Consider the following 20,740-nt stretch of genomic DNA (forward strand, 5'->3'; position numbering starts at 1 on the left):
CATTCCTATGTAAATTCCAGTCTGAGGACCTGCCCTCAGCAATCCCCTCTGGCAGCCCTGCCACCGAGTTCTTGAGTTTTTTTCCCCTGGGGCTCCTGAGCCGGCAGGCAGAGCTTTGGCGTGTTTCTGGTCGTCCCCTCCCCCAGCCTGCAGTCCTGGCTCTGTCACTCACTTGGGCCACACTAGACAGGGTGCCTGCCCTGCACCTCAACTCATGGAGGCCAGCCACTGCGAGGCCACCCCACGCCTACGTGTCAGCAAAGACCCTGAACTGCAGCCACACCTGGGGCTTTATGCAGAGCAAGTCCCTCAGGTCCCACCCAGCTGGCCCTGCCCTGCTGTGCCAGCCCCAGACAGCCCGGACTGGGCCTGGGAGCCCCGCCAAGGCCGCGCCCGCAAGGCAGCAGGCACAATGATGGAGAAACGAAGAGGTAAATGCAATTTAAATAAATAAAAGGAAGGTACGGACGCTTCTGGCCACCCAGCATCTGCTATGATGTGCCCCAGTGAACGCTGAATTGGCTGCCCCGGAAAAGGACCCAGGGGCAGCCCCAGGCCAAGGGACCCCGCCGCCCCCCGTCACAGCCACAGTCTCAGCCTCAGCCTTAGCCTCAGATGCCTGCTGACCAGTTACAGACAGACGGACCTCATACACAGTGTCCTGTCCCTTCTTTGCTATCAAAGCCCAGAAGTGCAGAACTCTGGGGTGAATTCTGTAACGTCCACTCGAGTGTTTCCCCCCATCCTCCTAAAGGGCGGTGAGTCATCCGGGCTCCGGTCACCTCTGGGTGAGAAAGCAGGCCTGCTCACTCAGCCCCCCTCACCCAGCCCTGGTGAACCCCGAGAAACAGGAAGCAAGACCGTCCATGCCAATCAGGAAGAGCCAAGCCCTCGCCCCCGCCCACCTGGACCTCACCTTTCCTGGGCCTCTGCTCCCTGAGCTTCAGCTGGCCAGCGTGTTCCTGGCCTCTGGGGAGGACGGGTGCCCAGGCGCCACTCAGCCCCCACACAGGGCCTCTGGGATGTCTGTCCTGACCTCGGGGGTTTCGAGGGCTGTTACCAGCAGGGGCCCCGCTGGCCACAGGCGCCCTTCAGCATCCAGGACAAGGCCCTGTGGCGAGCCTTCCCTGCAGGCTGTGGGACAAGCCTGTCCCATTCTCCTCCCTTTAAATAGCAGGGCTGTTCAACGATGTGGGCCCAATTGTTTTCCTGTGTGGGCTAATTCAGGGCTATGTGGGGCAGGGCCCGGCCTGGCCAAGGGAGGAGGAGAAAGGCCGCCCGGGAGGCTGTTGGGGGAGTAGCCCAGGGAGAGGGGGCCCTGCAGCCCAGCACCCAAGCCACGTAGGCCAATGTCCAGCAGGCAGGGGCAGGCGTCCCACCAAGAGCCAACCTCCTCAGTGCCCAAGGACCACGCAGGCCCAGCCACTGCTGTGGTCATCCAAGCACCTCAGGGCTCCAGGGCGGGATGGGCGAGCTGCTCTGCCTCCCAGGCTCTCTCTGCATGGGGCCCCAGGAGTTGGGGCTGGAGGGGAGGTCCCAGAGGGGGCAGGCGTGGTCAGAGTCCCTTGGGCCCTCTGAGCATGTGCACAGAGCTGCTGGACACAGCGGTGCAGCGTGACGGCCTGCTCCCTGCTGGGCAGAGTGACCACTGGACTGGGAAGCATGTGCCCAGAAAAGATGGCCTCTTCCGTTAGGGGCTCTGGGTGCCAGCTGCTCTGCCCACTAGCACACCCACCCCGGGGTGGCCTGATACCAGCGGGCGTCTCGCGGATAGTGCAGAGTGGTTTGCCCAGCCCTGGCTGCTTCATTGATATTATTCTACAGACCAGGTTTGCCTCCCACAGCGCAGGCACCTGCCCCCAGCTTGTAAGGAAGCACGTTATGGTGAGTATGACCCAACAGCACTGAGGCCACCACACCTGGTCTTGAATAAGCAAACACCTACAGCACAAGCAGCAGGGCAGGTGCGAGGCTTGCCGAGTCTCCACACTGCAGGCTGGGCCTCCAGCCTCTACACCCAGCCACGCCCAGCACCGACCCGACCTCCACTGCTTCCCCAGCAGGCAGTGGCGAGAGCAACTGCCACTGCTGCCGCGGGTCCTGACAGGCGAGAGGGGAGGACACAGGCCTGGGACACAGCTGGGCTCAGTGACTCTGAGCACTGACCCATGCGTGCCATCAGCAAGGGGCACAGGTGCCAGGCGCTGCTTCTGGTCCAAGGGTCCCCAGGCGGGAGGTCTGGCTGACGTGTCCAGGAGCTAGAAGGAAGCTGGGAAGGTGACCCCAGCAGGCACAGGTGATGCCCACACGTACTGTTTCCGAGCCTTGGTGGTAAGCAAGGCAAGGACAGGCTGCGTCCGTCTGACAGTCGCAGATGCCGTATGGAAGGTTCGGGGCCCTTTGGCCCACAGCTCAGGCCCCGGGCACCAGGTCTAAAATTCCTTAAACTGAGCAACCAAGGTCCGTGCCCAGCCCCAAGGACAAGTCTGTCCAGCCTGTCAAAATGAATGGTGCCCAGGTCGTGCCCGGCACTAAGCTCCTCGCCCTTCTCGGTGGTCTCTAACGCCCAGCGGGGCGGCAACGGTAGGGCAATCCCAGGAGCCCGCGGAGCGTCAGGAAGAGCAGGAGCAGCAAGCGCAGGCTCTGAGAGACCGGCCTGATCCAGGAGCCTCTTTCTCTTTTGGGGAGATCTTTGTGACAACACACCCAAGCTTCTTCAAGTGGGGAGACAAGAAGTAGGAGGCCCGGCGGCCTCGGCTGGTGCTGGCCTCGTGCCTCTGCGAATGCCCCGCCCGGGCTGATGTGGGGACAACTTTCAGAGAGGACCACGCCTCTTGCGAGGGCTGCATCAGAGACCAAGCAGGCGATGACGCGAGAGCTGGGAGACCGCATCTCCCAGCTAGCAACGGAGACGGGTCATGAAGTTAGAGAAGACATGAACCCATCACGACAGGAGCAGAACAGTATCCAGCCAAACCCACACCACGAAACACTTTATTCTGCCCATCCTGCTATTCATGAGAGACAAAGAGCGTTTCTGACATCAAAGACATTTTGAGGCAATAAACGAGGACTCTTTGTGCTCTTTAACTACAATGGAATACAATTTATGCATTGAAGAACTTCTGTAAACCCTACAATATGCTTTATAACTCTAAGACGTGTTTATAGATTTGGAATATATGAGTTACCTGGTTTACAAAGCGGCATTTCTTTGCCCAAGAGGATAACGAGCCTTGAAGGCAATTTTCTTAAAGCAACAGTAATATTAAGAGAAACACATATGCTTAGGGAAAAATATTTCTTCTGTGATTAGAGACTTCACACACACACAAAAATAAGGTTTTCAATTAGCCAAAGAGAAGCCAATGGTTTCAAACACCAACATTCACCACCCACATAAACGGTGTGACACACAGTTTGATTCCGTTTCCATCTACAAGGTGCCAGCTCAGCAAACGACTGACTGATCTAAGATCACCTCGGCCCATGGACCCCAGAGCGCATCAACGGGGCAATCTGGTTTATGGTAAAAAGCAAGAGCAAGTGTCTGTTTTTAAAAGCCTACACTATATTTTCTCTTTACCAAAAAAATGAGTGAAGAACCCACTGTACAAGTTTTGGCCCAATGAAAACTGGCTGACCTACAACCAAGCTCACCACATCTTAGTATCAGTTTTCAGTATTAATTCACTCTACTTAGCAATTCCACATCACTGCACCGCGCCTCGACCCACCCTCGCCACAACCCCAGAGCGAGCGCCAGCCGGCGGCAGGGGCTGCGCCTGGGATCACGACCCGGAGGCCCGCCTGGTTGTAGTCTCAACAGGAACAGGCCACACAGAGAACAGAGCTGTGATGAGTGGCTCGATCTCCTCCGTCTGAGCCTGACCCTGGGCCAGTGAGACACCCAGGCTGCAGCCCCTCTGTCCACGTCCACCCAGGACAAGCCCTGAAGTCCGCTGGCTTCTCTCCCCTGCAGACCCAGCCTCAGCTCCCTCCCTGCCCCCGCCAGCGTCCGTGGCCACAGTGCCCTCCCTTGATGTGCCTTCTCCCACCCCAGCCACCCACCTCTACAGTACAGCTGCACAAATGTTCCCAAAATCCAGATCTGGTCTTGACGTGCCTCTGTGGAAGATCTTCCATGGGCTTTCTTCTGCCTTTTGATTAACATCCCAACCCTTTTACCCTAAACGATGTAAGTCATTGCCTGGCTACCTCCCGGCCCCACCCTAGGCTGGCCCATCCCACCCACCCTGAGCCCGGAGCCTTCCCTCTGCTTTTCTGCACCTCAGCCACAGGGAAGCCCCTGCTCCTGCAAAGCAGCCGGGCCCTTCTGGGTAAAGTGCCCCGGTCTGCCAGAACGGAGGAGGCCGCTTCCCCCTCTGAGCTCCCAGGCACCTGTGCAAAACCTAGTCACGCCCCTCTGCAAACACTTCCTAAGTGCCCATAGTGCCAGGCACCACTGAGTGCCAGCGAGCAAAGTGGGACTGGACCCACCCTCGGGGAACTCATCCAGTGAGCAGAACACCCAAATGGCAGGCATGCGCGTGTGTGTACATGTGACAACACACTGTGCTAAGCCCCAAGCAAGGAGACAACGGGCTGCCGAGGGACCTGCAGATCAGCCGGCCCCAGCAGGGTCAGAAGCAAAGCACAGGAGGCGGCCCTGAGCCTGACCCGAGCAAGGAGTCAGAACTGCCCACAGCTCGCTCAGACCTGACCTGACTACTGTAGCAAATTCTCGCCCAAGGAGACAAAGTAGCATGTAGCTTAGCTGTTTGTCAGCTCCCAAAGTCGTCTGACCTGCTCACCCAGCCAGTCCTTCTAAGAACAACAAACCACTCCCCTGGGCAAACTGCTCCCTCAGCAAACCACCCTCAGGCTGGCTTCGTGCCCTCTGCCGCTTCCTGACCCAGATCCTAAACTATCGCATCCTGAACCAGTCCGCTTCCACTCAGACCTGCCACCTACATCGAAACATCGGCCTCACTAAGGCCCCCCACCACACAAACGCCCACGCTGACCCCCACACGCGAGGACTTGGTCAGACAGCGTCTCCCTCACGGCTCCATGGCAGACAGGCCATTCCGGAGGCTCCAGGAACTGGGCACTGCCGACGTGGGCTTCGCAGGCAGAGGGAGCGGTAGGTCGGAGGTCCTGGGGCAGGGGAGAGCCCGGGGCACCTGGGATCAGCAGGAAGAGGGCCGGGGCTCCGGTGCTGACAGCAATGAGCTCTGGCTGGAGACGTCGCGGGGCCAGTCACTGTGCCCACGGCCACATGCCCGGTCATGCCCAGATCACTGCAGGATCAGAATGCCATGGGCCACACCGGGAGGAACGAGTGCCACCACACTGCACTCCTCCTGGGGCGACAGCTGCCCTTGTCCTGTCTGGGGAGAGTGGCTGCTTCCTCCCTGGGTGCCTTCAGTACCCTGTTTTGTCATTTCAGTCCCAACACAATCCAATCACTTTGCTTTCAGCACCTGGGCCCCGCCTAACCCCTTCCCACACTCCCATCTCCCACCCCCACCCCATTAAGTTTTGGCCTCTGATCTGACAGCCCCTCACTGGGCACCCATCCCACAGGTGTGTCTAAACATTTCTCCTCCCCACCAGCCTCTGTTATGCAACACACCTGAATCTTGCAGGTTTGCAGGTGTGTGGACCAGCAATGGGGAGGCTGGCGCTAGCCAGCTCAGTGTATCTCTCTCCCCTCCCCAGCCGCCCAGCACCCAGCGAGCTGGGGCTGCATTCCCTTCCCTTTCCCCCAGCCCAGGCCACATCCTCAGACACAGCCTGCTGCCCCAGGGTGGCCTGGGTCAAGGTCAGTGGCAAAAGCCCCCACTCTAGCCCCACCAGCCAACCCGGCAGATAAGGAGGGAGCTGCCTGCCAGTCTCCAAGAGTTTTCTGCTAAATGCAACAGCTCTGTGTTAGGTCCCAGGAGCATGGGAAGAATGACCAGGAAACCAGGCAGCGGCAAACCCTCAAAGGAGATGCTCCGCAGCATGGAGGGGAGACGGGCAGGTGCGAACTGAAACTGTGCATCAAAATGAACCATTTGCCTAGCCTTCCTCTCCTTGCTAGAAACACAGAGTTCAAGACAAAATCTGAAAAGACAAAGGAGCTTCACTTCCTCAGGCCCGCAGTGGCTGGCAAAGAATCGGCCCTCACCCCCAGCCCTGCCCCCGGGGAGCTGTCAGGATACAGGCGTGGGGGCACAGGCTCCTGCTGGGCTCACAACCAGCCCAGCCCTAGAAGGGCTCAGCGCCCTGACAGCGCCGTTGTGGCCATGTCACCCCACGTCCTCCTCACTCTTTCCGAGGGAGGAAACGCCAGGCCTGGGCAGACATGAGTCAGCGCTTGGGGCTCCAATTCACACATGCCACTGTCGCCTGCAAACCCTGTGCCTGGGTTGGCCAAGGACGAGCCTGTTGCCACATGGTCTGCGACACTTCTGGGACTAGAGCAACGTGGGATGCCCACGGGGACCAGGCTCAGCAGCAGGCGGGCGCCCTACAGCCCTACAGCGCATCTGCACGGCTTCTGCTCACCCAGGACTCAAGCCACCCAGGAAGGCCAGTTCCTCTCCCCAGGAGGTGACTCAGAGCCCACAGCCCCATCAACAACCGAGGGGACTTCCCAGGACTTCATAGGTGAGACTTCCTGGCTGGCAGCAGGATCATGACCACACACCCAACACTCTGGACGGAGGCCAGGTTGTGCGGAGCCCTGGAGAAGAAAGGGTGCCAGGGCTCAGTCTGGACACACTGCAGCCGCAGGCCGTGTGGGAGGCTGAGTAGCGAACTTGACCCTCTCGATGACCACGGGGCCCAGCCCACAACCGGCTTCTCGCTGGCTTCAGAGCAGCTGTGCCAGAGTCCGGTTGTTCCCGCAGAGCCTCCAGGTGCCTCACAGCCTCACAGACTACAAGCCCTCCCTGCAAAGCACAGCCTGGACCCCACCTGCCCGTAACCACCACCCGGGAAGCAGGCTGGGCCAGCCACCCCCACCAAAGGAGGATCTGCCCTGGCCCCGCTGCACCTTGGCCCCACCCGACCTGCACCAGCGGCTTCCTCCTGTCCCAGCGGTTCGTCCTGTATGGGTCAGGCACCTGAAACTCTCTCCACACCTCCACCCGCAGCCGGGCAGGGCAGGGCCATGCAAGGGCAACTGCAGGCCCTGACTTCACTGGGCTTCGCGTGGGAGGGGCCCACCCAACTGGACATCACCATGAGAGCTCGGGCACAGAGTGCGTTTGGGGACCGTGAGGTGCCAGCCACCGGTGGGGCCCAGGCAGCATCGCAGTGTAGCACCCTTGGGGGCATAGGGTCAGGCACAGGCACCTCCGACACAGCGACACACCTGCCCCACTGCTACACTCACCCAAGGGCAATTGTACATACTCAGGGTTATTTTGCTTTTTTCCGTCCCTTGTAGTAAATAGACTGAATAAACAAGGTTCTAACCACTGGAACCTGTGAGCGTGACTGGATGTAGAAACAGGGTCTTTGCAGATGAGATTAAGTTGAGGATCTCGAGATCACGCAGTGGGCCCCAAACGCATTCTCAAGTGTGCTTGTGAGAATCCACACACGCCCACCCGCCACGGGCGGTCAGGGCTCCCACGCCCAGAGGAAGCCCGAGCTGGGGACGGGTCCCTGACACCAGGGGCTATCTTTTCATCGCCTCCCACATAATAGACTTGCTTTGGACACTAGTTTCACTTATTTAATACTCTTCTAGAAATTACACCTAACACAGATGTAATTCTGCACCCACCTGGTGGTCTGTTCTCCTTCTCACCAGGTCCTCCCTCCCCACCTCCACATCCTTCTCCCTGGGGCCCTCCGCAGCTGCTGTGCACCCACCTTGGCCTCCTGGCGTGTGAACACACGTGCACACAAGCAACCCCCGCAACACATTGCATCACACATGCAAAGCTCGGACACGGGGAGTCCTTCGCCAGTTGTCCACACACGCTCTGAAGCGGCCACCGATGGGATCCGGTACGTGAAGACAGACGGGCCAGCGGGAAGGGATGGAGAATCCCCAGACAGAGCCAGCAGACGGGAGAGTCCCACAGACCACAGAACTGACGTTCCAGTCACTGTTGAAGGACGGATCGCTGACTGGTTAGTGCAGGCTCCCTCCCTCAAACATCTTACTCCATGTTGAGCGAAAGCATTCTAGACATAATCAAGAGTTTAATTCAAACACACAAAACAACAAAACTCCTGCCAGAAAATCAAGAGACAACCCATGTAATCTTAACAAACACTGGTACCCCTGAGACACAGAGAAGAGAGAGATACTCCCCTGTAAAATGATTTAATCTGTATGGCAAATGATACATTAATACAAGTAATTAGCAAACAGTAGAACTGGGAATAAATGTTGTCAAAGCAGGAGAAAGAGGATCAATATTTATAACAAATAAACAGCTCCTACAGATTGGCAAGAAAGAGACGAACGCCCCAAGAGAAACGAGGTGAAGGGAGACTACAGGTGATTCAAGGAAGGATCCCAAATGCTACACATTGAGCAAGGACATTTAACTCACCAGGACTCCGGGAGACACCAAAGTAAAAAATCAAAGTAACAGAGCTGTCACTCTGCCGCTGCAGACCCGCAGGTCAGAGCGAGGCCGGACGTGGCTGCCGAGAGGGTGCAGGGAGTAGGCTGCTGCTCGCACCCATGGGGAGAAGATGAACTGTTAGATCCTTCAAGAAACCAATCTGGCAAGATCTATTCAAATAAAGACACACACCCTCTGGCCCACGAGTGCCACTCCCTGAAGTCCATGCCTCAGAATGACAGCTCTGGAGTGTGGCAAGAGTATTTACGGAAGCACTGTTTATACTGACTATTGTCTTCCCATGGCGGCTCTAACCAACGACCACAAACTGGGTGGCTTAAAACAACAGAAATGTCTTCTCTCACAGCTCTGGAGGCCAGAAGTCTGAAATCAGTTTCGCTGGACCAAATTCAGGGTGTGTCGGCAGAGCCTCGCTCCCTCGGGAGGCCCGGGGGAGAATCCCTTCCCAGCCTCCTCCAGCTTTGGGGACTGCAGGTGCTCCTTGTCTGTGGCCCTTGGTCAGTCAGGGCTCTCCGGGAAACAGAACCAGGACATGCACAGAGAGAGGGATTCGCCACGAGGGACTGGCCCACGCGGCGGTGGAGTGTGGTGTGGCCAGGCAGAGCCAGTGCTCTGCTCACAGGCAGGCAGACGGAGCACTCTCTCTCTCGGGAAGCGGGGCCTCTCTGTGCTGTGGGGCCCTCACTGGACTGGATGGGGCCCACGCACACTGGGGAGGGCCAGCTGCTTTACTCTCATGCAGAAACACCCCCCCACACACACCAGAGGCATGTGCGACCACGTATCTGGGCACCCTGCGGCCCGCCCACGTGGACGCATAAAACTCTCCCCAAGCCCATCACTCCAGCCGCAGTGCCCTCTTCACAGCACCTTCTCCTCATCCTGAATCTAATCTCCCTCTGCCTACCTCTTGCAGGAACACCTGAGCATGCATTTGGGGCTGCCAGAAAACCCAGAATCATCTACCTGCAAAGACCCTATTTCTACATCACATCACACGCACACGTTCCAGGGGTTAGAACCTCGTTTCTTCCGAGGTCATTATTCAGTCTGCAAGGCACACAAAAAAGCAAGATAACCCTGAGACTGAGTGGCTCTGAGTGGGGCCTGATCCAAGGTTGTGGCCCCTCCCCTCCCAATATGGACAAAGAAAATAAGACGCACCATCCCATCTCCATGACGAACACAGTTCGGGCTCTCTGGGGTCACAGAGGACAGCGAGACAAAGGCTGCTTGCTTCCCACGACTTCTTCAGAGCTCTGAGGTTTCCTGCCCAAGGAGTAGCCCCCTTCGACTAGGTCCATGGGGTGAGCAGCCCAAGACCCTGGCGGCGGCAAGGGGATTCAGGCATGATAAGGTGTGCCAGGCTTGCCCAGAGGACGGAGGTACCCCATCCCTGGACCCACCCCCCATTCCCCACGCCCACGCCACACCCAATCAGAAAGTGAAACTGTGTCTGGGCCTCAGGTGGGCTCCTTGCCCACACTCCTCACCCTCTGCGCCCAGCTAGGAGGCTCCACAGGTTCAGCTGGAGGTGCCCCTGTGGGACCGGTGCTGCACCCCAGGACTGCAGGAGACACGTGAGACTCTCAAGTCCCCAAAGGCTGCCCATGTCCCCACACCTCCTCCCTTCTGACCCTGCCCTGTGTCCTATCGCCCACCAGTCTGTCCATCTCACCTCCCACCCCCAGACCAGCTTTCCCACCACAGCCCCTCTGAACCAGACCCTCTCCACTCCCGCACGCCTGCCTGTCTGCCCCCCAATCTCAATGGAGACCCCCTGAGGGCCAGCACGGTGCAGGAGCAGGTACCAGCACGTCTCTACCTGACAGGTGGATAAACAAGGACATTCACAGGTGGGCCTGCCCCTGGCAGAGCTCCACACTCTGGCTAGACCCCTTGGGCCAGTCATCGGACGTCTCCCCAACTCCAGGCATAGGGACCCAGCGGTCTCTTCCTCTGATAAGCACCCCAAGCTTCTCGTGTCCCCAGACCATGCCCCCCACCTGCCAAACACTTCCCGGAGAGCCCGGGTAGAAGCCGCAGTGGAGCCTCTGTCTTTCTAACTGCTCAGGCCAAAACCTTGGTGCATGCTCGCCCCGCCCCGCAACACACACCCTGCCCCAGATTTAACCTGGCAGCAAGTCCTCTGCCTCCACCTGCAAATAAATGCCCCAGGGAGCCATTCCCCAGTGACCCTGCTACACTGTGACCCGAGCCACCAGCCTCTCTCCTGGACCACCTCGCCTAAATAGGTGCCTGGCCCCGCCCTGTCACAGTCCATTCTCCCAGCAGCCTGGGGACCGCTCCAACCTCCTTGGCTCCCACTGTGCTCTCTGTCCACCGCCTCTCCTCTCACCCTCTGCCCTCCACCGTTCCCTGAATACCCAGGACACGCTCCCACCTGCCTCGGGGCCTTTGCACTGTTGTTCCTGGTGCGTGACCCACTCCTCCCCACACACAGGGATGACGCCAGCCTCTGCTCCATCAACTGTCCCAGTTCCCCTCTAGAACCCACCCCACCCCCTTCTCTTCTTTATTTCTTTTTATGTATCGCTACCAACCCACTCAGATCTGACCTATTGACCTCGTTTGGGGTCTGTCTCCCCCAACAGTAGAATGCTGTTTCCTCTACTGAGGCCCCACTGCCCAGGCATGGGGACCTGGCACAGGAGCTCAGTGAACTGTGGAATGACCACCTTGCAGGACCTGCCCTCCCCAGGCTGATGAGGGATGGAAACAGGCAGGTGGCACTGTCTCCAGGCCACCCCACGCCAGGAATGCCACAGCTCTGCCTCCGCAGAGCCTGCATCCACGCAACTACAGCAGAGCAGCGTAAAACCACGAGGCCTATGCACGCAGACGAGAACGTGCTGGGTGCACCCGGGAAGCTGTTCAATGAAAGGCTCATTTCACGGGCTCCACTGGCGAGCATGATGTCATCGCCCACATGTCCACTCTGCAAAGAAAAATGGGCCCTTTGAGGGCTATAAATAGCCCGGCCAGATGCGGGGGTGCCTGAGGGTCTTTTCCCAGGACTCCAGCGTGTGTCCTGCCGCTGCACAAACGGCAGCCCGTCCATGGGACTCCAGAGGCTGCTGAAGCAAGTGCATGTTGGGCAGCAGAGGGTTACCTGGGGACCCTTCCTCCCACGGGAACGCAGCCCTGGGTTCATCACACTCGAACCGTCCCTGGTCGCTGAGTGCAGGCTGAGCATGCCAATCAACGTGTTCAGGGTGCAGCTGTGACACGGAAAACCAGCCACAAATGTGCTGTGTGTTTCTCTGCCCACAGAAAACAAGGGAGACGGAAGCTTGGATAACGCAGGGCCTTTTGGGGAGGGGTGTACTCCCTGAGGCACAGCCAGGGAGCCTTGGACAGGGAACACAGTCCCAGTGGTGAAACGTATTTCTGCAAAAAGGCCCGACAGGCTATGCTGTAACTGTCTGCAGAGACGCAAAAACAATAGCACTTAAAGCTCCTAAAGACTCTCATGGCCGAACATAGTTGTTACCAGTCAGCAGCTCCCAGCTACCCAGACAGGGCCTTGCCTGCAGAAGTCAAATGCAAGGGCACCCAACAGCTGTGGAGGCCTGAGCTGGCCACACACATCCCAGGAGAGCTGCATGTGCGATGTTAGTTTTCCTAGAACTCACACTAAAAGAGTAAAAACAAACACGTTGTGTTTACTTTAGTAAGAGTGTATCTAACCCAGCATGTATTGAAAACACGATGGTTCCGCACATCATCAATGAAGCAGCTGCTTTCCATGTGCTGAGTCTTCACAGCCAGCTGTGGGTTTTACACTCAAGGTGCATTTCGGCTCTGACCAGCGCTTCATGCCAGGTGTGGTATTGCCTACGGTCCGGATAGTGCACGTCTGAAGCATGGAGAAGCGGCACCGCCCATGTGGAGCTGCTGCTGCGAGGAGCCAGCTCGGATCTAAGTGTGCTGAGGATGTAGCTTCTGGTCACTGTAAATGGACCCTCGGCCTGTGGCCCACAGTAGAGCCCTGGCTGCAGGCCGGCCCCGCATGTGTGCGCGAGGTGGCTGGTTGGTGCTAATACTCTACATACCCTGTCCTGTCAAAGTAGCTTTAGGATGCACGGTTTTACACATACTTCCTGGGTGGTGACCTGCTACATCTGTAAGATAATCTAGATCGAATGGCTTATCCTCAAAGCCAGGCTTCAGAGATTAAAAGCTCAAACTGTTTACCATTAATCAGATCAGCACCCACAGGATCCCAGGGGCCCGGCAGGGATAGGGTCTTGGGCATTTTTCCAGGTGACAGCCTCACAGGGCTTCAGTGGAGGACGAGACAGAACCTCCTGGGCCTCCTAACACTTGCAGAAGTAATTACCTCCCACTGCAGTGTCATTTAATTAAAGCTACAATAGTCCTACTCTTAGCTCTGAGAGACACAGAATTGTACTTGCTAAAAATAAAGCCGGGACCCCTCTCACTGCAGGTGAGGCCACAGGTGGACTCCAGGGCGGCTGGGCAGCACCTACACAGTTGGCTTGATAAGACTACAGGATTGCGTTAAATTGGAAAAAAGAAAAGAAAACCCTATAACTCAGGCGATGTCAAAACAACAAAACTCAAAGTCATGCACTTTCTGCACTCATCTTCTTCCCATAAACATATGCAAGTGTAAGAGTTTGAAAGGTCTAAGAAAAGAAACCACAGACAAGGCCTGTGGCTTCCTCGTTCCCCCACACAGATGTCTAAGGGAACCTGTCCTCCACCCTCTGCGGCTGAGGAGCCCTTGGAAGCTGCTGACAGGCGATGGCCCCCATGTTCCCAGCCACACCCAGCAGGCCTGCAGTGGACAGCCCCCCCGCACCCTAGACCAGTCTCAGTGGCTGGGCCACCCAGGCCTGTCTAGTCCCAGGTGGACACACAGTCCTGAGGGTCAGCTCCCTGCAGAGGCCATCCCCTCTCCAGGACCCTGGGTCATAGAAACCAGCCCACAGTGGCTACGGGAAGGACAATGCCTGCTTGTCCCCAAGCAAGAACAGCAAAGTTGTCTGAAGATACGACCACTTCACATGGGGAAGGGTCCCTTAAAAGTTATTTTTGCTTCTTCTTCAACACAAGTTCTGGAATAGATGTCTTAATCGTCCTAAGTATTCCCTTTTCAAACAGCCTTTTGTAAGCAGACTACTTATGACGTGAAAGCTACAGCCAGGGGACATCTCATCCCTCACACACAGCAAGACCAGGAGAGCTGAGGTGCCCCTGGGTGGCAGGAGTCACAACCAGGCTTTCTAAAGGGGACTCAGGGACTTAAAGATCCTGCTCATTACGACAAAAGTCACATGGGAAATGCCTTCTAACGCAGACACCATAAACCTTTAACCCATGTCTCTGGGACAGGCACGGGCAGTAGGGTGCAGGGGTCTGAAGCTGTGTCTTCCCTGGCTCGGTGTGCTGATGGGGTCAACCCCCCACCTTCCCGCCCCCTCCTCAGGTCTTGTCTGTGCTGGTCCCCAACCAAATCCAACAGAAAGACCCCTCTGACGGCTTCTCCTCTCCTGGCTCCATCTGTGCATGTAAATAAGCTGGATGCAGAACGGCACAGGTGGCCGCAGAGCTGAAGAGGGTCCCTCCCTGAGCTGCCGGGGCCCCGCGGAGGCACAGTCAGAGTGCCAACCCTGGTTTCCGTTTGACGGCCACTCACAGGGCCCGCAGGGTGGAGGCTGAGGGCAGCAGCCTCCTGCCCTGCACACACACCTAGGTGCAGGGCGGCCACCCACTCTGCAGAGCCCCGAGGAGCCCGAGATCCTGCACAGCACAGGACATGCTCCATGCAGCTCCATGGCCCCCACGACCCCCAGCCGGCCCACCCCTGTCCCCATCATGGGCCAGGGAGCCCCTGTCCTCCCCACGTCTACAGGTGAAGAACTGAAGCTCGAGAAGTGCCAGCCGAGGCCAGGCAGCCCCGTGAGGCAGGGTCAGATCCCAGTGGCTGGGAGGGGTGGGGGAAAGGCACGGCTCATGGCCTTACAAGTGGGTGAGCACGCCACTTCCCCACGCTGTGCCTCAGGGTCCTTGGCTAGTCTCTCTGGGGCCGCCTGGACATGCTGATGCACCCATCCCATGCCCTGTGCAGCGGGACCCACGTGGGCCACTGCTCCACGGTCTCAGACAACACGGTCCCGCACAGAGCCCCACCCTGCAGATGGGAGGGGCAGGAGTGGGATCAAGGGTGCAACAGCCCCAAGACCCCCCAAGCCACTGCCTCCCCCAGGCCTCCCTGAACACAGGCATAGGGGGTGAGAGTTTGTGAGACAGAACAGAAGCAACTGACCACCAGCTCCTGCAGATTCTAGGGTGGGGTGACGGATCACCTTCAGAGACCCAGTAGGAACTCCGGAGCATGCCTGTCCAGGCAGGGCATGGCCCCACAGGCACGTCCCAGACCCAGCCCTGTCCCTCCTGGCCCAGGGAAGCCAGTGCTGCCCCTGGGTGCTGGCCTAGAGCCGCAGCCCAGCATCACCTGCCCAGGGACCTCCCCTGCTGCACCCACTTGGATCCGTAGATGTCCCCTGCAGCCACATCTCCCGGATGGACCTTGGCCACTCCAGGCAGGACCACCGGGCTTCTGCAGACAGACTTTCCTCCCTTGCTCCCCAGGCACAGCCACCTGGGCAGGGCACACAATAAACAGACGTCGCTGCTGACTGACAGGGCAGAACACCCGCAGGAGACCTTCTGAAGAGCCGATTCCAAAAAGAGCCATCACTCCCAGGCGGATTTCGTCACTTACCTACCTAGTGATCAGTGCTGTCAAACATTTTCAGCACACAGTTTCTTCCTACTGTCTGGTGTCAGCACAGCCTGAAACAGAGTTCAAAAAAGAGACATGTTAGCAGAATGAACTTTGGACCAGAATCTTTTACAACACACACACACACACAAATTCCACTCCAACTATGCTCAAAATGACCCCCAGGGACGCCTGGAGAACATCATCCTAGAGAGTGGTCAGCTACAGGTGCAGCTTGCCTGGCCAGGTGAGACCAGAGGAGGCATCACAGGTAAAGGACAAGCATTAGCAAGAACTGGGAAGGAGGTGGCATCTGCACCTTCCCTGACCACGACCGGCTGCCGGCTCCTCGGCCCCAGCCAGGCGCCAGCGCAGCAGAGAGCCTGTCCTTGGCACAGGGCGCAAATGCAGAGAGCCCGTCCTTGGCACAGGGCGCAAACGCAGAGAGCCCGTCCTTGGCACAGGGCGCAAACGCAGGACCTCAGAGCGCAGGACGGAGCAGGTGGCCCAGGCCTCACCCAGAAATGGCGTGATCCATCACAAAGCCATCGTCAGGAATGGTATTTTAGCACAAAGCTTCCAATCAGCCCCTAAGTTAGATTCATATGCTAGTTAGTACTCAGAATTCCAACAACTTTTAAGTTTTAAAATTAATTACATACCTAAAAACCAAAATCAGAAGAGGAGGAAGGAGGGGGGCGGGGAAAGGGAGAAGAAAAGAAGAAACCAAAAAAGTGCCAGAATCTGGGAGGGTTTTTATATAATCTCCAAAGTCGGGGAGGGCTTACTAAGCATCACCAGGAGAACAGGAAGCAGCAGACAGAGTACAAAGGGCTCCGGCCGGGGCAGGCAGTGGGCGGGCAGCGAGCCTCCCAGAGCACCCCCAGGGGCGTGCGGACGCAAGTGGCACGAGGGCTGTTCACTGTCAGTAACCATGAAGGAAACACAAATGAAAGCAACATGGTCGTTTTCACTTTCCAGCTGGGCACTGACTTAGAAGGACGAGCCATTAGGCGAGGAGACGCAGACCACCCCGCCACGACACTCAGGATGCTTCCGCGGCCACACTCCCACTGGGACACAGAGATTCGCCAGCAAAGCCATGGAAGCAGCCTTGCAGTCCAGGCTGCCCAGACAGTAAATACAGTTTGTCCAAATGCCGAATCCCATGCAGCTGTTATAAAGAACGAACTAGGAGGTCACCTTTCGTGAAAAGGGACCTGCGCCAAGACAGAATGGGGAGGCAGACTGTGCCAGGGTGGGCCTGGGCTGCACGGTGTCCTCCTATGCAGGAATGAACAGCTACACGGGGGACGCAGGTGTCTGGGAGGACGGCCAAGAGGGTGCTGACAGGCTTTCACGCTGTGGAGTGGTCTAGGGGCTGGAGGGCAATGCAGCCGCTGTGTTCACACACTCTGTACTGGTGGTGTTTTGTCCTGCTCACAGGTCCCCCACTTAGCAGCTCCCCCTTGTCTTTAGGGAAACCCCAACCTACCAACTCCACATGGGGCACACACAGAGGAAGGCTAACGCACGGCTGGTCACGAGGCTCCCTTCCTGAGCCCACCCAGAGGACACATCTGCTACATACATGCTACACACACTCACATACATACATACCCATGCACGCTCACATACACACCCACACACACAAACATGAAGGCACACACATGCACATACATACACACCTATGTGCACACTCATACACAAAAACACACACATATATGCACACATATTCCAACACACTGTGCATGTGTGTGGTCCTTTTCACTTCCCGAGGGGGGTATGCAGCCCAGCACCCCCACACACACTCACACACCAGAGAAACAACCACTGCCCAACTCCTCAGCAACTCCCAGAGACTGGTCCTGAGTCTTTGCCACTTCCTGGAGACCCCACATGCCTCTGGGCAGCGGTTCCCGCACTGGAGCCTGTAGCAGGACCCCTGGCAGGGCTGCGCATGCTAGAGGTTTGGGCCCCAGTCAGAGCTCCCGGTCCTTTGGGGTCTCAAGAACGTTCATTTCTAATGATTTGTTTTGTTTTGTTTTTTTAAGAGACAGGGTCTCCCTCCATCACCCAGGCTAGAGTGCAGTGGCACAATCACAGCTCATTATAACCTCAAACTCCTGGGCTCAAGCGATTCTCCTGCTTCAGCCTCCTAAGTAGCTGGGACTACAGGTGCATGCCACCACGCCCAGCTAATTTTTAAATTTTTTTATAGAGGTGGGATCTCACTATGTTGCCCAGGCTGGCCTCGAACTCCTGGCCTCAAGTGATCCTCCCGCCTCAGCTTCCCAAAGTGCTGGGATTACAGGTATGAGCCACCGCGCCTGGCCACTAACAGGTTCTTGGGTGCTGCTGCTGATTCGGGCCACACTGTGAGAAACGCCATTCAGTGAATGGCATTTGGTCACAAGGGACAGCTTCAGGGAGTCAGGGAATGGACCAGGCTTGCTTGTCCCTCAGTGAATGCCTTTGCCCCTTTCACAAGGCAAGCTGCATCCAAAGTCCCTGGTCCTCCTTAGTGTGCAAAGAAGCAAACTACTGAAGAAGGTCATTTCAGAGAGTGAGACACACTGCTGAAAACAGGACACCCACATGAGAGAGTGCCTGCAGCTGTGTGGGGGTCTAACTAGCACCCCAGGGGCCCCACCCCCCTGCAGCGTCCTGCTCTGCCCCCTGTCCAGCCCCGGCTCCCAAAGGGTACTGCCTCCCCTACTCCTGCAGGCCCTGGGGCCTGCCTGTGTGCGCCAGGCACCTGCCTTTGTCACTGCGCAGCTGAAAAGCCCCTCCCTAGAAGCAGGGACCAAGGTCCCCAGCAGGTGGGAAAGGCCCTGGGCTAAGATCCAGGGCCTGGCTGAAGCAAGAGAGCCTAGGCCAGTGAGGGTCAACCACAGGGCCGGGCCCCATGCTGTGCAAAAGTCCGGCTGACAACCGTGACGACGCTGATTTTCCCCAAGTCCTGTGCTCCCAGAAAACGGTGACAGGTAAGAAATCCCCCACCCTCTGTGTTCCAGGAATGGCCCCTGCCAAAAAGCCCCTTCCCCACAAGACTGAGCTACAGCTCATCATGCCCCGACCACCTAGGACGTGGCCAGACACAGAAAGCCGCCGCCGATTCCCACTCTGTGCCTCATGGTGACCAGTCACAACAAAACACTCGGGTAACCAAACCCTGGCTCACTCCTGTCCCCAGCGCCCCCACTACCCCCTTAGTCTCCGGGGCCCCCCTGAGCCAGCGCAGCCCCCCATGAGACCAGGCATCCTCTGACCCCGCCGCCTTGTCCCACTCCCGCCCTGGTCCTTCCCGGCCCGGTCTGCGCCTCCTGCCAAGGAGAAGCCCATTTGGCCTAATCCCTGGGACACCTGACCCGCGTCAGGGCGCAGCGGGCCCACGCCCCTGTGCCACAGTCCTTTCTAGGGACGTTCTTCTCACCAAGTCTGGATTTGTTTTTCATTTGACAACTGATTACAAATGACTCAAAGCTCCAAAATGTATCACACCTGTGCAAAGGTGCTGGACACACAGGTAAGAGCTTTGATTTCTGCTTCCTGCAAGACCGGTGCTCACAGGTTTGCGCAAGGTCTCATCAGTTCAGCGGTTTCGCTCAGGAGTGTCGGAGACGCACAGCTGCTCCCGGGGGTCAGGGCGCAGGGGCAGAGGGGAGAAGCGACCCTCTCAGACGCCAGGCATCCGCACGCCCTGGAGAAGCCGCCCCTCAAACACGGAGCTTGGCGCTGGGTGCTGTGCAGCAGCCACCTCCCTACAGCAGCCTGACGGGGTGACGACCCAGGACAGAGCGGGCTCCCAGGACGGGCGACCCCCACCAGCCACGCACACAGTCGTGCTCAGCAGTGCTCTGTGAACGCCCAGGAGTCTTTTCTAAAATCACTGAAACATGTAGAAGAGAATGTGCGTCTCACTGGCCATCAGAAAACACAGACTAAAACAAGACGCCGCCTCCCCCTGCAAAATGAACACAGAAAACGACAATGAGGCTCAGTGGAAGGCGGGGGCGGTGCGCCCCTCCCCGCGATCCGTGGGGAGACTATTTGAGAAAGCAGCACCAGGGCATCAGGAAGCTCACAAGGGCCAGTCCTAGCTGTGGGCAATGACAGGGACAGGGACAGGTAATCACAACAGAACCCCTCACCCCCGTATACTCTGGACGGTATGAAGCTGAAAATGTCTAGAGAGAGGAGTAAACACAGCACAGAAAGCACCAGACTGGATCCAAACTGTGGCTGTGCATTATTCCGGTATGCAACCTCGAGAGATGGCTGCAGTTCTGAGCCATAACTCAAATAACCAAGGAGGCAACGTGACCCACCACCTGCCAGGACAAGTGTGGGCACACCAAGAAAGCTGTCAGAATAAGCCTCTTACTCCGGCAGAGAATGGACAGACAGAAACCCCGGAGTCCTGGGACCCCAGGTCCTGGGGCCAATGTGTGTTTCTTAAATAACAAATGAGTGAACGGATAGTTTTAAGGCCGGGATGAATTCTACCAAGTGGCTCATTAAACTCGCTTTGGGTTAAGAAGGGGAATTCTCAAACTTTGCTGAAACCCAACTGCAGGGCGCAGTGCTGAAATCGCCAGGGATGGTCTGCACACCCAAAAGCAACGCTCAGAAATCGCTCCACGTCACCGCATTGCAGATCCTTAAAACTTGATTTCCCGCACGCGTCATGCTGGGACGTCTGGCAACCTTCAGCCCTGAACTTCGATGTGGCGCTATTACAACAACCCGCAGCAATCAAGGTCACTGTCTACAGGCTAACCTGCGGCACAGAGCCCCGCGAGGCTGGGCCCTGCAGAGACGCAGCCCCCGGGGAAGGGGCCCCCAGCACCTGCCCTGCAATGGCTGCTGCGTGAGCGGCAACGCGCAGTGCGTGGCAAAAGCGGAAACGTGTTTTCGCTGTGGCACACCTGCAGGGGAGAGCTGCGTTTCCCTCACAAAACAGAAGTTTTGGTGTGTCTTCTGTTGTTCTCATTGTTATTTTGGGGTTTTTTTTGTAAGAGATGAAGGTTTTCAAGTTGAAGGACTACAAGTGCCCCACAGCAGTCTACAGGAAACAACTAGGCCTACCACTCAAACAACAAGCCACAGCACCTCGCATTTAAAGTTGTCCTTGGTCATTTACCGAAAGCAGGACCAGAACAACCCACTTCCGAGGTGAAAATCTACTTGCAGCTCACACCAGCGACATGCGACGTGCACAGCCCTCTTCACAGACGGGGGTCAGCGCCCAGACGCTGGGTGTGCCGCTCGGGGTCCCTCAGGCATTCCACGGCCAAGTGCCAACCCTTCTCTCGCTGATCCAGATCACGGCCACCCCTCTGCTGCTGCTGGTTTTTCACTT

At 57.5% G+C, this 20,740-nt stretch overlaps 1 protein-coding gene across 4 annotated transcripts in view; it reads right to left on the minus strand.

The window, feature by feature from the left end:
- The window catches only part of LOC123645861 (semaphorin-4D), a 102,913-nt gene that overhangs the window by 54,217 nt on the left and 27,956 nt on the right, over nt 1–20,740 (minus strand). For 2 of the 4 annotated variants that reach the window (XM_045562372.1, XM_045562370.1), the window contains exon 2: nt 15,380–15,446. The gene's annotated coding sequence lies outside the window, so the exon portion shown is untranslated. Of the gene's footprint in view, nt 1–15,375; nt 15,447–20,740 lie in introns of all 4 variants that reach the window. The other 2 variants (XM_045562368.1, XM_045562369.1) reach the window with 1 other exon arrangement.

Source organism: Lemur catta, chromosome 10 (assembly GCF_020740605.2).
Source record: "Lemur catta isolate mLemCat1 chromosome 10, mLemCat1.pri, whole genome shotgun sequence".
In the NCBI taxonomy this organism is placed as follows: Eukaryota; Metazoa; Chordata; class Mammalia; order Primates; family Lemuridae; genus Lemur; species Lemur catta.